The following is a 15,127-nucleotide window of genomic DNA, read 5'->3' on the forward strand; positions in this document are numbered from 1 at the left end:
TAGAGAGGCACCCCTGTAGCAAGCTCCACAGCTACCAGCCCTAGAGACCACATGTCAATTGCTTCATCATATGGAGTGCCAAGCATAATCTCAGGTGCACAATAACCAATTGTCCCCACACAGTCACCAGGAATCACTGCAGAGGTGTTACATGCGATGCCAAAGTCTATAAGTTTGACTCTGACTTGAGACTCACTGCGGTTCACAACCATGATGTTGACAGGTTTGAGGTCAGCATGCACTATTCCCACAGAACCCAGGTGGAATAGAGCATTTGCGAGCTGATGCAAAATTGGCCTGATTTCTCTCATTGGGAGACCTCGGTTATTCCGGTCCCCTATGTAGTCTGACAGGCTTTGGTCGAGGAGTTCAAAATTCAGGCAAATGCGCTCTCCATCGAGGAAATAGCCGTTCCATTCGACGATGTTGCACCTGTCTGGATCCAAGCGTCGTAGCTGCTCCAGGATGAAAATTTCCAGTTTTGCCTGGAGCAGAATTTCAGGGTCGCTCTTGTTGACTTTAACAGCAACAGTTTTGTTGTTTTTTGTATCGCGACATCTGGTTACAACACCAAAGCTTCCTTCTCCAAGGAAAGCCTCCACCATGTGGTGATCTCCCAAAATGGTCCCTTTAGATATTCCAAGCTCATCTGAGCCGAAGGATGGGTTGGCTGACATGGTGTAATGTGTCTGTTTGCGCTGTGAATTGGTGAGAAACAAAACTGAACTTGTTTTGGTTTCTCTCGTAAATTGCTCTCAAAGCTTCTCAAAAGGGTTTTAGTTGCTGCAGGTCAACGTCCGTTAAGCATAAAGTAACAGGTGAGCGCTTCTATTTATAGGTTTTGGATCAAAGCAAAGTTATGACGTCAGAAAGGATCAAAGCAAAGTTACCACGTCACAAGCGATCGAAGCGATTCTAATATGTGCGCATGCGCACATATGAGAAGCGATCGAAGGGATTCTAATATGTGCGCATGCGCACACACGTGCTTGTTTGTGTAATATTGTTCACACTAAACTTGACCCTAATCCATTTAATATCAGTCAATCAAAGAAAATGTTAGTTTTGGAAAATTTTAAAATGACATAACTGACAGTTAAAACATTTTTTGTTCATGTATTTGTATTTGTATTGTCTTCGGAATTTTTTTTTGCATACCACGTCAAGCTTTTCTGTATATAGTCATGTCGTAGATTTCGGAGCAAACAAGAAATTGAATTGGATTTTAATATTGCAGTGCTTGGATTTCGGATTTGGTGCTTAAAACTTCTTGAAACTGTAACCGTATTTCATTCACCACAAAGAACTATCTGATTGAATAGTTTTCTTATCAGATAGAGAAATAAAACGAGTCGCAAAGTCTAAAAGCAACATTTGTCTGCCTGGGCTGTACCTCTGCACGTTAGTCTGTTTCAGTGTGTGACCCCCCACCCCCTCCCTGATCAGTCGGGGGTGAGTGCGCTAATGTGCCTGGAGGCCGTTTTAATGAGTGTTTGCTGGAAAACGAAAAATACAAGAAGGATTTGTACGTTTTCACAACGGGGGAGTTTGCGTAAGTACTAGTAAATAATTTTCTCGAGTGTGTACGTTACACATGTTATTTGTTTAAAATTGGTATTATTATTTTGCTAGCTAGCAAACTCGCGGGATAAAGGATTGAAGTGCACTCAGTGCGATACAATACGGTGGCGCTATTCTAACAGTTAGTTATTGCAGGGTAACTTGTAGAATATGCTGTGAATTGAACCAAGATTACACAGCAGTAGCAGTAATACGAGTTACTTCCCTCAAGTGAAAGCGTTAAACGTTAGCCCGATGCTTAACTAGCCAACGTGAGGCTTTCTGATTGAAGGCTAAAAGCGACGTTGTCACCAAGTAAACAGAATATTGATGATATTTTTGTGTATCGCTGCAGCCTTTTCAAGTATTAACCTGGTGTCTTTGGGAACAGCTTAGGGGGAAATGACGGTAATATGACTGAACCATATGGGAAGAAAGAATAGGCACTTTTTGTGCTAGCGAAGTTTCCTGGCTTTCATTCAAAATCTGTTTATCATTAAACAATTGAAACATAATGGCTTCGAGCTGACATTGAGGCCTGTGGGGCACTATCAGCCACTGAGACAGTAGACAAGTGACTATTTCACACTTTAAGGCTGCCTGTTTATTTAAGGGAGATGAACAGTACATTCTAACTGTACATAATAATATCAATGATGATAGATTAAATAAATGGGTTTTTGAAAGACGCTTGTGCATTTTTAAAGTCTAAAGTGTTGAATTGATCTGAGTATGTCATGTGTTCAAAGCCTCTCCCAGTCAGTGCTGTTCTCTATGCCTGTCTTACTCTACATGATGTTATTAGCACAAACACTTTAAAGGTGATAATTAGGTCTACAACAATAACACAGACTGCAATGTAGTTAAGCGTCTTACAGTTAGTTTTGAATGAATGAACTTAAAAAACAACACAAGCAAAGATCTGTCTCCTCCTGTTTTTTGTGTCACATAAGAAAGAAGCATCAATATCTGATGAGAAGACTTATTAATTTGGCCTTTCACGTGGTCTTACTCAGGTGATGCGAAGTGAAATATGCATCCTTTTTATGGTAATGTGCTGGAAAATGTTGAAAATGGACATTAAACGTGCTTACAAAGTGCTTGAATTTGACCCTGAAAGGTGTATGAAGCCAGAAAAAGTCACACTTGGAGTAAAAACCTCTCATAGCAAGTTAATCATATTCAATTGATTTGATGCTTTCAGCACAAAATTTAGCCACACAGTCAGGACAGCGTCTGATTTACCTTCATCGGTAAACGTGTTTATGCAGTACATAGTAACAGTGTGGCTGAGTCCTCTGGTTCAAATCAGTTCCAGTACATTTGGAGATGTAAGTCTTAACCTTTCACATGCATCGGGAAGGAAAAAACATTTAATCTGCACAGTACTGCCGAAGTGCAGCGATACATTGTGAAGTGCACATTTGCATTTCTCATACAGTACCGATCAAAAGTCTTGAACCACCCCCTTATTTTTTCGTGTTTTGCCAGGTCAGTCTGTGTTAACGGTGTTATTAACTGCATTCTTCAACTAAAGAAGTGAGAACAAATGATGTGGGCTTTTGTTTTTTTGCAATAGGCTGCAAGTAAATGTGTACAGATACAATTTAAAATTGGTTCTTTGTTAAGTTTTGTGGTCCTTTCCGTGACTTAGGTGTCTGTTTATGTTTGAATGTTTCAGAGATTAGTGTGAAGGGTCTTAACAGACAAAAAGTGGTCAAATACAAGCCCTGGATTAAAAATCAGAAACACTTTAAAAAGCCTGGAGAGCTATTCCTTAATACCACTTTAAAGATTACAGGGAAGTCCGGATCCCTGGAAGCAAATGAGGGATGGCTCAAGACTTTTGCACAGTGCTGTACATGTCATGTTCCCTGTTTTATAGCTCAGCTCAAACTGACACGTTCTCACTAACTGCTTCTCATTTTCTCCACAGTAAACTTTGACCACTTCCAGATACTGCGGGCCATCGGGAAAGGAAGCTTTGGAAAGGTAATGCAGCCTCCATTTTTCACGCCACTTGTATATTGTTTGCCCTTAATTACCCACCACGGTCGTCATCTCTAAAGAATCAGTGCAAGCGAAGCGAAATGTGCTGGGATTACACTTTAGTTCTCGTGTGCTGCTGTTATTTAATAACAGTTATAAATGCAGCTGATGTAATTATTTCTATAAAGTCAGTTAGAGGAGAGCCGATTTCTATTTCATCTCACTCAATCTAGGTGGGAATTTTGACCCCACGTCTCAATTTAATTACACAGCAGCAAAATTCTGCGGCTCTATTTGTCATCGCGCTCAACGGTTGGGCTGAAGGCAGGAGGAGAACTTAGTGTGTGTGTGATACACAATTGGGGCTGCAGAGATTGGAATAGTTTACCTTCATTTTAAATATCACTGCCCTGTGCACATTGTTGGCTTTAAAATTCAAACTTAAAGAGTTTGTAAGTAAACTGGCTGAGATGAGACAGACGATGCACCGGGTCCTCGTCTGAGTGCTGGCTTTCAGTTGTGCTGTTTCTCTTGCCCAGCCATGCACACACAGACACTGTGCTACACTTACACAGTGAGACAGATGCTCACAGAGACGTCCAGATACATTTTGTCCTTGCTGGAGGTCATCTTGTGTTTTTTGGCCCACTGTGGCCTCACACCGAGCTCCTGCTGTTTTTTGAACACTTTAACAGCACCAGTCTTTAGCTTCCTGTTGAACACACTTAAGTGGGGGAGGTGTTATTATTAGTGGTAAATGATTTGTGTATTTGTTGGATGCACCTCAGAGCAACAGGAAACATGACACGACACGCTCCAGTAACCTGCAGTCTTTACAGTGAGGACACACAAACATTAACCCTCTGCTCCTTACAGAAACTCTCTAAATCCTGTAAGTTTCTTGACTGCCACTTGGAAAGTTGAAACTTCAGCTCCCTCCACAGATTTTCTACAGTACTGATGTCTGGAGACTGACTAGACCACTCCGTGATCTTATAGCACTTCTCCATTAGTACATACTCAGATCAGCTTGCTGTGACTCATTTTCCATTACAATCAAGTACCACCTAATGTGCGTGGGGTCATTACAGCAAAGCGGCCCGATGTCCATGTTGTCATTTATGAGCAACACGAATGCCACAACAAAGGAAGACGTCGCAGCGATGATGTATCTGTGGCTTTTTGTCACACTTGGAAACCACGGTGTTGTGCAGCTATTTGCCTTGTTGCAGGGTTTTAAAAAAACTGCAGTTTTGATTTTAGTGAAAGACACCGTCTCATGACTCATTGAGTGCCGCGACTGACAAGCCAATCCGTGGCCTGCAGTCTGACGATGTCACATTTCCTGACTGTTTGGAACCCCGACTAAGTCGTCCTGTAGCCCACATCATAATGTTTCCATCTCTCTGCTTGACTGCAGGGATGCTATTTTTTGCATCACACTCCTATTTCAAAAGGTCAGTTAAAGCCACATAATTTCGTTTCATCTCCCCACAGCACTTTCTCCAAAGTCTTCCCTGAATCATTTAGATGTTCACTGGCACTTGAGATGGGCCTATACATGTTTCTCCTTGAACAGGTAGCTACCCTATGTTAGCCTAGCTTTCTATCACTGATGCTCTGTATGTATGCTGCTGCCTCTCGTCTCGTGTTACTTAAAAAATTAATCCCACAGCTTCAATAACCGTATCTAAAAATCTCTCAGTGAAAATTACGGTTGAAGGTTTGGAAACATTTTGGGGTAGCCAGTGTTAAATAGAGACAGGGCCACATTCTTTATCTAGTCATTGTAATGAAAGAAGCACATTAAAAACTATATGAGAGTTTGCTTTTAACAAGCATGTAATGACTCTACTTAAAAACTGAAAGTAGCATTTTGTGGATGTTTTCCCTGCTGCCCGATCCCATCAGTCTCTTAAAGCATCATTTTTTATGCGCCCTGGTGTGACAGTGGTTTCATGGCGCTACAGGTTACCTGAGCACATCAGGTATATTACGGTTGAAAACGAGTGCCCGGCCTTCCAGTGGGTGGTCGACCCCTCGTGCACAGCTCAGGAGTCTAAACGACCCAGCAGTTATGGACATGTGTGTTTTTGGTGTGCTGTCCCTCCTTCTCCCTGCTTGCAGGTGTGTGTGTGTGTGTGGATGCCGGCGTTTCTGAGAGCACCTGTTTACAGGCACCTTCAGGCCTGGTGGGTGTGGCCCTGCCAGGTGGTTGGCCACACCTGAAGACCATCACACAGCTGATCAAGCCTTGTCGGAGGAGCTACTTAAGAATGCGGTGGCGCTCTCTCTGACGCTGGATCATTGCGTGACTTCACGTTAGTCTCTCGGCCAGTCAGTACGGATAGTCTGCCGCATTGTATGTGTCTTACCGCTGCCTGTTTGTTATCTCCCCAGGAGAAGCGTGGAGACGAGAGGGCAGCGAGCACGGGGTGCTCAGACACTGAGGAGCGGAGACAAGGAACACTAGCACTGGGAAGAGGACATTTCACGGGAGTCGGGAACGCACTGCGGATTTATTGTTATTTTCCATTCACTGTAAATAAACGCACTGCTTGCATTCAGAGCTCCGTGCCTGGCTCCTCCTTCCTCACATCCCCACGGTTGACGCTGGACAACCGTGACAAATAGCTGTTCTTAGATTCATTATTAGTTCAACATTGACAAATAGTAGTTGACTAATATCAGGAGCCAAAAAGAAAACAAAAAACAAACTAAATAAATATTTCAGACGCTGAAAATAAATTATTACGGTCGTTTAAATTTGCTGTCAGCAAGTTAGGTCTAATACATGTAGTCAATCTAATGAATCAATATTACATGTAAAAAGTACAGAACTGAAAATGAAACTAAAATATAACGGTAAATGAACTGGTTCTTGTATAAAACCTTTCTACTCTCTACAACTTGCCTCATTCATGCACTCACTTTTTTCTATGCTTTTTCTCTGTAAGTGCTTTCTATCTAACATTAATACGCATTCATCCTCCCGATGGATGCATCGGAGAGCAACTTGGGGTTTGCATCTTGCCCAAGGATATTTGGCATGCAGGCTGGAGCAGAGGGGCATTGAACCAGCAACTTTCTGATTAGTAGGTTTCCTGCTCTACCTGAGCTACAGACACCCCAATTTGTGGTGCTCTGGAAACAACACGTTCTCATCCCAACAGGTAACGATGCTATGTGACAAATCATCAGTATGTGTAAATGTGTTTTTTGTTCTAATCATGAATCGCTTTGTAAAACAAGACCTGATAGGGTTAAGGTTAAAGTTATGGTTAGAGTTAATGTTAGGGATAGGGCTGGAATGGACGGCTGGAGCCTCTCCTCCAAGTGTGTGTTACTGCCGCGATCAGCATTCTGTTGTATGCTTTTCTCTGTAAGCGCTTCGAGCCTGTACTTTTTTGCTTTAGCTGAGTAATGAAGTTGAATCAGTACTTTAACTTTCACTGGAACAATAGTATTTTTACTTCTACTTAAGAATGTCTGATCTTTTGCCAACTCTGGCTGTCTCTCAGTCTTGGAATACCCACTTGTTGTCCAGCGGTGTCCTGGGAATATGGGAACTAGACAGACTGGGGAAACAATGGGAGGAGACACAAAGATGGAATCACTTTTACCATCTTTTATGTATTTGCTGGTCGTCTTATTTCTTCTATTTTGCAAGCACAGTGTTGCAATCATTGTCTTTGTGGTACAATGACACAGGTAGAATGCAGGTGTTTTCATGTAACACGATGCCAGAAAGATGAGTAATGTGTTTTGAAGAGAAGATAAAACATCATGTTTGAACAAAGATAAGCAGCAGACACGTCTGTGTGTGAGTTATTCAGGTTCAGTAAGAAGGTAATATGTCTGCAGAATTTGTAATTCTTATGAAGATATTGCTTGTACAATAAATAAAATCCCTTTAACTTCTTCTTCTGGAGAGTGTCTTTATATATTTAGTCATTTATTTAGCCTTTATTTAGTAGTAACGCTAGTCGGGGATATATATCAGAGTTTACTTTCAGATATGAGCATTGTGTTTCCTGTGGATGAATGAATGAATTATTTATTTATGTATTTTTTGAAAGACTGGCTCATGTAAAATCTCTGAAAGTATGACACAGCTCTCCTGTTACACTTTATGGACTCCTGAGCTTCACCATGAGGGCCTGTCTTTATTCACTGAAATCCACTTTTATAATGAATTCACAGTAATCACTGACACCTTCAGAGCATTACATTCATTAAAGACGTCTTCTACACCTACTCTTCCAGACGACCGACACATACTTCAACCACTGCAGGTTAACCAGCCACTCATCAGTAAAGCAAAAACTAAATGTAAATGTCCTCATGTGGAAAAGACTGAAACACAACTCCCACATATCACTAATGTAACAGATCCATTTAGGGAGAGTGAGAACACTAGGCTGGATGTGTTTTAATGCAGGAACATTCATCATGTCTTGAGTTCAACAAATCATTTACATTGAATATGTGAGCTGGATGGTTACACGATACAATGTGATTGTCAACAATAACTGCAATGAACGCTGGTTTGAGGGCGGAGTCAAGGAGGCCATTTACGTGAAAAGGGAAAGACCCTCTCTGAATCAAGGAGGGGGCCTAAGGGTACATCTGTCACCATCTTACAATGCTGTGATTGCAGCCGTTCTCCAACTCTCTGTGAATGGTACTCAAGACCATTGATCAGTGGTTGTTGATCAATGGTCATGAGAATTTGCATAATCATGATTAAGGAACTGACCTCCCAGCCCATTGTTCCTTCAGTCGGCTGGTTTCTCTGACTGAAAACGCTACGTCCAGAAGAACAGGATCAACTTTTGGAGATTTACTTCCCTGGATGATTGAGCACGCATCAAGACCTTTAATCAGGCCAACAAATATCTTGTACTCAATTTTAGCAGCAGCCATTGTGACACTGATGATAAAACTTGTGTAAAAGTGCGAAGCTGTAAAAAAGTAATTATAAAAAAGCATTTTTGTAGCTGAATGTTACTGGATAGCTGTTTCATCTGTAACACATCAAAATAACATGCTAAGGTTTAATAGGCTATAAGGAACACACTCACTTCCTGAGCCCTGGGCAATAAGAGACGTTTTGTGTTTTATAATTTATTGATATGTTTGATCCTTTCTGACCTGCGTTAATGAAGCAGTCATTAGAGCACCATGTCCGCTACAATAGTTCTGTAGTTTGATGCTTGAGTCGTTGCAGACTTGTTGAAACTCCCTCACCCGTCAAAGCAGCGTCTTTGTTATTGGAGTCCAGCAGATGGCAGTGTTTCACTGTCTGACGGCTGTCTGAAGCTTCAGCTGGTTTATCCGTTTGCTATGTTTGCCATGTTACAGTGGGGAGGAAAAACTCCTTTTTGACAGGAATATCTAGACATGAGTGATTACTGCAGTGGGGCACTATCTGTGCTATCTATAAGAAATGTTAGCAACAATAAAACTCTGAGGATCAGGGCTCCATTTCACTCCAGTGTTCAGTGGCATTTTAAAAGAGTGAATACCGACGCTGAATGTCTTTGTAAAGCAAAAGCACTTTGTTAGCCTTTACAGAGCAAAGCTATGGATCAATGTGCAGTGAAGAAAAATCCAGGTGGCCAGTCTGTCCTTTCCTAACCAATCACAGAGCTCCTTACATTGTTGCGCTGGAGAATAACTAAATATAATATAAAGATGATATTGAAAATAATCTTTTGTAGAGTCACTACTTAGTGGGCAGAGGACAGTTATCACTTTGCTGGATGCTTTAAAGTCGCATGTTCTGTATTTGCAGATTAACAGGATATTAACAGATTAACAGCTTTCATTAGACTTCATATGATAATCAACAGTGAAGTGTTTCTCTTTCAGTGTTTATTCTTGCTCATTGAATGATCTCTGTTCAGATAATATGCTGCACTCATCTCATGTTTCTTTAAATACGGCATCACTTGTCCAGCTGTCAAACTCTGAAAGAGTTACAGTTTCACCACTGAGCACTTTGAATGGTTATTCTTTTATTTAAAAGCACTTATTCTAGCTGCATCATCAATACGACAAAAACTGTGACTTTAGCAAAAGTTTATCTAAAAATATTTAGGGGGAAATGTTCCTACACCCCTCATGTAAACGTTACACCTCCAAAAGGGAGAAATAATCAGAATAAGGCGTAATCATTGTCTTGATAATAATGACCATGAAAATGAAACTAGGCCTACCTTTAGTTCAGCACACTCAGTGTTGCATAAAGACATGCGAACATGCCATCATCCATTCTGGAGCCTACTTTTAAAAAGAGCGAGCTGTTTATTCTGGCTGAGTAGCAAACAGAACCAACCATGACAACCTAAACTGGGAAAACACTCGGAAACCTTGAACACTGGGAATATGGAGACACAGGGGGTAGGTGAACAGACACTCTGACAAAGGACAGAGGAAAACAGATACAGTATATACACTGAGGGGTGATCCGGGAGTGGACAAACATGGGAACACAGACTAGGATTATCAAAATAAGACAAGAAGTAGCACGAACACAGAGACTGAGATAAGGACACATGAGCTTGACACTAGGATGGAAATAAACAAACATGGGAACACACGACGGACTGAGGAGACAAGGACAACACACAAAGAGAGGGACACTGGAAACAGGTAAAGGAGACCAAACCCAGAGACAGCACTAAGACACAAAGAGAGGGAGACACAAGACGGGCTGGGGACACTAAGGGGACGCCGAGGACAGAACACAGAGACGAACTCTATGACAGACGTTACGTGACAACAAGACTGACATCCACAGGAGACACAGAAAAAACAATAATCAGAAAATTCACGAATGCAGGAAAAGTAAACTAGGAAACTTCAGTCAGTATAAGAACACAACAATAATGATGAAGCAACATTCAAAAGTCCACCAACACAAAACTGAGACAAAGACCCAGAACCATGACACACAGACACTGACAGTGTTCTTGTTAATGCTCTGCCTCCTCTGGATCTTTAGTTAGCTAAAGTGGACTGCAGTCTTTCATTTATTGATATCATTAATAGTTTACCCATATTAGACTCTTTAGTCCATCTGAATCAAACATAACAACATGTTACAAGCTGTTTTGCTGCTTCCAGTGTCTCAGATCTCATGCAAACAAGTGGCTGGCTCAGTGAATGTTAATTTAGCACATGTTATATAGAATAGAATAGAATAGAATAGAATTCAACTTTATTGTCATTGCACATGCACAGGTACAGGGCAACGAAATGCAGTTTGCATCCATCCAGAAGTGCTTTAGTGATATAGATATATTACAATATATATTAGCAATAGTATAGATATGTAAGTATATTACAGAAATGGGTCTATTATGGTATGTTATAATGTACACGGTATGAAGTATGTTGTGAATATTCTATAACTATAAGTATGTACAGGCTGTAGTGAGTACGAGCTATGTACAGAATATGAACAGGATATAAATATGAAAAACTATACAGAATATGAAATAAATAACTTTACAGAAATCTGAGATATACAGCTATACAGAAATGTGAACTATGCAAGTTGTAAACAGTTGTAGGGTTAAAGATTATCGAATGTACAGAATGATTATTTACACAGAGCTATACAGTAGTGCAGTTAAGATAAGTGAGGGTGTAGATAATTTCTACAGAGGCTATATAAAGTGCTAGTGGTTGTGAGTGGTGGTTCAGTCCATGTTATTATTGTGTGTTTGAGGGTACAGTTGTCCATTGTGGGTGTGTGTATGTTCAGTCCATATGTTAACGTGGGTCAGATGTCAGGAGGCAGAGTTTAGGAGTCTGACAGCTGTGGGGAAGAAGCTGTTCCGGTACCTGGTGGTCTTAGTCCGGAGGCTCCTGTAGCGCCTCCCAGAGGGCAGGAGGGTGAAGAGTCCATGTGATGGGTGACTGGGGTCTTTGATGATTTTCCCAGCCCTTTTCAGACACCGCTTCCTGTAGATGTCTTTTATGGCAGGAAGTGGTGCTCCGGCGATGCGCTGGGCAGTTTTCACGACCCTCTGCAACGCCTTCCGGTCCGAGGCAGAGCAGTTCCCGTACCAGACTGTTATACAGTTGGTCAGGATGCTCTCGATGGTGCAGCGATAGAAGTTCACCAGGATGTCTGAGGACAGGTGGTTCTTCCTCAGAGTCCTCAAGAAGAAGAGGCGCTGATGAGCCTTCTTGACCAGCTTGGAGCAGTTGGTCGTCCAGGTGAGATCCTCGGAGATGTGGACTCCCAGGAACTTGAAGCTGCTCACACGCTCCACAGCCGTCCCCTTAATGTGGATGGGTGGATGTGGGTCAGCATTCCTCCTGTAGTCCACGATGAGCTCCTTGGTCTTCTCGGCGTTAAGCAGCAGGTTGTTTCTGTCGCACCACTCAGCCAGACGATCCACTTCCTCCCTGTAGGCGGCCTCATCGTTGTCACTGATGAGGCCAATCACCGTGGTGTCATCTGCAAACTTAATGATGGTGTTGGAACCATCAGCAGGTCTGCAGTCGTGGGTGAAGAGGGAGTAGAGGAAAGGGCTCATCACACAGCCTTGTGGTACACCGGTGTTCATTGTGATGGTAGATGAGCAGTGGTTATCCAGCCGGACATGTTGGGGGCGGTTGGTCAGGAAGTCCAGTAACCATTTGCAGATGAGGGAACTGATGCCCAGGTCTGTCAGTTTCTTGATGAGTTGTGAGGGGTGGATTGTATTGAATGCTGAACTGAAGTCTATAAACAGCATTCTGGCGTAGGTGTTGTTGTTGTCCAGGTGTGAGAGGACAGAGTGCAGTGCGATGGAGACTGCATCCTCTGTGCTCCTGTTCTGGCGGTATGCGAATTGGTGGGGGTCCAGGGTGGGGGGGAGACAGGATTTGAAGTGTGCTAGGACCAGCTGCTCTAAGCACTTAGTGATGATGGGGGTGAGTGCTACTGGGCGGTAGTCATTGAGGCAAGATGGGTTGGAGTTTTTGGGTATCGGGACGATGGAGGTGGATTTGAAGCAGGCCGGTACCACAGCGTGGGCCAAGGACAGATTGAATATGTCTGTGAGCACTCCTGCAAGCTCCCCAGAACACGCTCTGAGAACACGCCCGGGGATGCCATCGGGACCTGCAGCCTTGTGGACATTGATCCTGCTCAGCACCGCTCCTACATCGGTGGGGGAGAGAGTCAGAGGTTGGTGGTCTGGCGTCATGTCTGCTTTGGTTGTGGTTGTGGGGTTCCCTCGCTCAAAACGAGCATAAAAGTTGTTGAGCTCGTTGAGGAAGGAGACATCAGAGGATGCGGGGGAGGGTTTGGTGGTCCTGTAGTCTGTGATGGTCTGGAGTCCTTGCCACATGCGTCGGGGGTTGGAGTTGGAGAAGTGTTCTTCTACCTTCTTTTTATAATGGTGTTTGGCTTTTTTGATGCCCTTCTTTAGATTAGCCCTGGCTGTGCTGTAGGCGTGTGCATCTCCTGACCTAAAGGCGGTGTTGCGGGCCTTCAGGAGGAGACGAACATCCCGGTTCATCCAAGGCTTCTGGTTGGGGTACATGGTGATCCGTTTCTGGGTGGTGACCAGAAACGGCTCCAGCCAGGTTGGAATACACATGGTCTAAAGTCTTGTCTCCTCTGGTGTGGCAGGAGACATGTTGGTGGAATCTGGGGAGGACTGTCTTTAAGTTGGTGTGGTTGAAGTCGCCAGCAACAATAAAAGCAGCCTCGGGGTGTTTATTCTGGTGTTTGTTAATGGCTGCAGAAAGTTCTTTCATGGTCCGATATATCTCTGTTCAGATATTATGTTGTACTCATTTTTTTCCTCTATTCAAATAAGAGCAGTTATTGTTCATTTAATCAAATGCTGCTCAATCATCCATGTAACGAAAACTTTGATTCTCTTCATCTGGATGTAACGTTTTCAGAATCAATTTTTTTGGGAGCTGCAAAGCAGTTTCAGCTCAGAGCACCGTTCATGTTAACTTTTGCACCACTTATTGAAGCTGCATCATCATTTCCATCGAAGCTGTGTGTTGACACAGCTTCTTCTGTCATTGCATCCTCTTGCTTTTTTCTTGCTCTTGGCCTTTGTCTTTGAGCCAGAGAGATGGAGGTCCATGGCGTCATGTAAAACTACTTTGAAATTCTGACCATTTGATAATAAATTGTGAAAATGTATAATTTGAACATATTTGTTTTCACTCAGCACTACAAGCTGTATGTTCTTGCTTTTGAGCCCCGCACTCCCTCCTTTTTCCAATTCGTTTACTTCTCATTAGCACTCAGGGATCTGCACAGCTTAGGAGTCGCTGGCTGTCCCCTCTGTGACCTTCCCCAAACTGCAGCTTAAATTCATGCTCAAGCCATCTGCCATTATCTACTAAAAATGCTATCAAACCTAAAAAGAGGATGTGGTCTCAGCTGGTGAAATTGCATTATACACCGCTTTGAGGCAACTGTAGATAATTCATTTATCATTATTCAACATTGACAAATAGTAGTTGACTAATATCAGGAGCCAAAAGGAAACAAAAAAAACAACAACCCCAAACTAAACTAATATTTCAGATGCCGGAAAGAAATGATTACAGTCGTTCAAATTTGCTGTCACCGAGTTAGGTGTGATACATGTACATCAATCTTACATGTAAAAAGTAGAAAACTGAAAATAAATCTGAAATATAAAAATAAACTGATTCTTATATAAAACCTTTCTACTCTCTACAACTTGCCTCATTCACCCAATCACTTCTTTTTTCTCTCTGTAAGTGCTTTCTATCTAACATTAATACACATTCATCCTCCCGATGGATGCATCGGAGAGCAACTTGGGGTTAGCATCTTGCCCAAGGATATTTGGCATGCAGGCTGGAGCAGAGGGGGATTGAACCAGCAACTTTCTGATTAGTAGGTTTCCTGCTCTACCTGAGCTACAGACACCCCAATTTTTGGTGCTTTGGAAACAACACGTTCTCATCCCAACAGGTAACGATGCTATGTGACAAGTCATCAGTATGCGTTTGGAGACATGAGAGCCGTTTGGAATGAATCTATACATGTAAATGTGTTTTTTGTTCTAATCATGAATCGCTTTGAAAAACACTACCTGATAGGGTTAAGGTTAAAGTTATGGATAGAGTTAATGTTAGGAGCCTCTGCTCCAAGTGTGTGTTACTGCTGCGAGCAGCGTTCGGTTGTTTTCAAATGGGAATCTGGAGCATCTCATAAGGATGCGGAAAGATACCTTTCACGTTACTATGAGATGCCTCAGGCCATGACAAACTGTTGGTATGTTATAAGAACTGAGGGCAGCTGTATTTGGGCCTTTATTGGCTACAGAGATTCATTAGAGGTAAGGGTAAGGAAATGTGGCTTCCAGTAATTGTCCTGAACATACACCTGAGAAAACTTCAAAATCAGGAAAAAAAGCATCAAAGTAATCTTAAAATGTGTAATGTGCTTGTTACTCTGCTACAACTGGGATCATGTACCGCATAAAAAGACTAGATAGTCTATGTGATGTGGATGCTAGAGCGAAAGCCATGGTTGATATTTGACCTTGTAGTATTTTATAGTTTCCTTCCTGGA

General features: G+C 42.4%; 2 long non-coding RNA genes across 3 annotated transcripts in view; both read left to right on the forward strand.

Moving 5' to 3' along the window:
* LOC145424315 (uncharacterized) overlaps positions 1-15,127 on the forward strand; it is a 98,155-nt gene that overhangs the window by 31,088 nt on the left and 51,940 nt on the right. The window lies entirely within an intron of this gene.
* Positions 1,169-6,118, forward strand: LOC145424313 (uncharacterized). 2 transcript variants are annotated; one of them, XR_013905344.1, is made up of 3 exons: positions 1,169-1,552; positions 3,497-5,870; positions 5,950-6,118. It is a non-coding gene; the product is annotated as an uncharacterized LOC145424313 (long non-coding RNA). The 2 variants fall into 2 exon arrangements; XR_013905345.1 differs by lacking the exon at positions 1,169-1,552 and having other exon boundaries at positions 1,572-5,870.

This window comes from Astatotilapia calliptera, chromosome 23 (genome assembly GCF_964374335.1).
Source record: "Astatotilapia calliptera chromosome 23, fAstCal68.1, whole genome shotgun sequence".
Lineage (NCBI taxonomy): Eukaryota > Metazoa > Chordata > Actinopteri > Cichliformes > Cichlidae > Astatotilapia > Astatotilapia calliptera.